The 1,670-nt window shown below is 47.5% G+C and overlaps 1 protein-coding gene across 1 annotated transcript in view; it reads left to right on the forward strand.

The window, feature by feature from the left end:
- Positions 1-1,670, forward strand: part of LOC127748462 (uncharacterized) — a 6,049-nt gene that overhangs the window by 2,118 nt on the left and 2,261 nt on the right. The window lies entirely within an intron of this gene.

A 1,670-nucleotide genomic window follows, 5' to 3' on the forward strand; every position in this document is an offset into this window, starting at 1 on the left:
AGCAACTTTTTAGTAAGCGTTTTTCGAAATCTTGGTTCTTGCCGTTTTGAGGCTTCTTTCTTGGGTCCGAGCTTCTTCTCGGACATCGGGTGCTCGAGTACCTCCTTTTTGTTAGGTCCGATTTTGTCGTTGGTCGGCCCTTTTGAGTTATTTCTGCAATCTCTTTTATTTGGCTTTTTCGAGCCATTTCAGAGTTACTTTATAACTTTTCCTTTGTCGGGTCCGACTTCGTCGTTTGGTCGGCCTTTTTAAGTTATTTTTGTAACCTCTTTTTCATTTGGCTTTTCGAGCCATTTCAGAGTTACTTTTATAACTTCTCACATTAATTTGAACCTCGTCGCTTCATCTTTGCCGACCTTGTATGGTCTCTTGGCAAATGATTTTTTGCGTTTTGCGAGCATAAATTAATGCGCCTTGGTGGGGTACTTTCTAGGATTTGCTTTTGATTGTATCTGAGGGCCGTTCGCCGTTTTAAGGCTTCTTCTCGGATTCGGGCTCTTTCTCGGACCTCGGGGAGGAGGTCGAGTTCTTCTCTTTGTGCCTGTGGGTTGCCTCCTTCGTTGTAGAAGATAACTCTGGGCGACCCTTCATCTATTTCGATAGGAATCATTGCCTCCATCCCGTAAGCTAGTCGGAATGGGGATTCTCCCGTTGTAGAGTGCGGGGTTGTCCGATATGCCCATAGTACCTGGGGGAGTTCTTCGGCCCATGCCCCTTTGGCCTCTTGGAGTCTTCGTTTTAACCCGGCCAAGATGACTTTATTTGCAGCCTCTGCTTGTCCATTGGCTTGTGGGTGCTCGACCGATGTGAATCGCTGTTTGATTTTTAGTTCGGCCACCAAGTTCTGAAAACTTGTGTCCGTGAACTGTGTTCCATTGTCTGTTGTGATGGAGTAGGGGACTCCGAACCTTGTGACAATGTTTTTGTATAGGAATTTGCGGCTTTTCTGAGCCGTAATGGTGGCTAAGGACTCAGCTTCGATCCACTTTGTGAAGTAGTCGACCCCTACTATGAGGTATTTGACTTGCCCCGGTCCTTGTGGAAACGGGCCGAGTAGGTCGAGTCCCCATTTTGCGAAGGGCCATGGCGCAGTGATGCTGATAAGGTCTTCGGGCGGTGCCTTGTGTAAATTGGCGTGTTTTTGGCAGGGGGGGCATATTTTCACAAACTCCGCTGCGTCTCTTTGCAAGGTCGGCCAGTAGAACCCGGCTCGGACTACTTTCTTGGATAATGCCCGAGCTCCGAGATGATTCCCACACATGCCTCCGTGGACTTCTTCGAGAACGTTCTTCGTTTCTGAGGTCGGGAGACTTCTTCGAGGACGCTTTTTGTTTCTGAGGTCGGAACGCACCTAAGGAGGGGATTTGAGAATCCTCTTCTGTATAATACATCGTGAATTAATGTATAATTCTGGGCATCCTTTGTAAGCCTTTTAGCTTCTTTTCTTTCGGCGGGGAGAGTTCACGACTTCAGGTAGTTGAGTATGGGGGTAATCCATCCTTGTTGTTGGTCGGATATATTTAGTATTTCTTCCTCTCTTAATACGGAGGGAGATTGTAAGGTTTCTTGGAGGAGACTTCTGTTGTTGCCTCCGGGCTTAATGCTGGCGAGCTTTGAGAGAGCGTCTGCCCGGGCGTTTTGTTCCCGAGGTATGTGCTGGATTTGTATTT

The sequence above is a fragment of the Arachis duranensis genome, chromosome 6, assembly GCF_000817695.3.
Source record: "Arachis duranensis cultivar V14167 chromosome 6, aradu.V14167.gnm2.J7QH, whole genome shotgun sequence".
Taxonomy (NCBI): Eukaryota; Viridiplantae; Streptophyta; class Magnoliopsida; order Fabales; family Fabaceae; genus Arachis; species Arachis duranensis.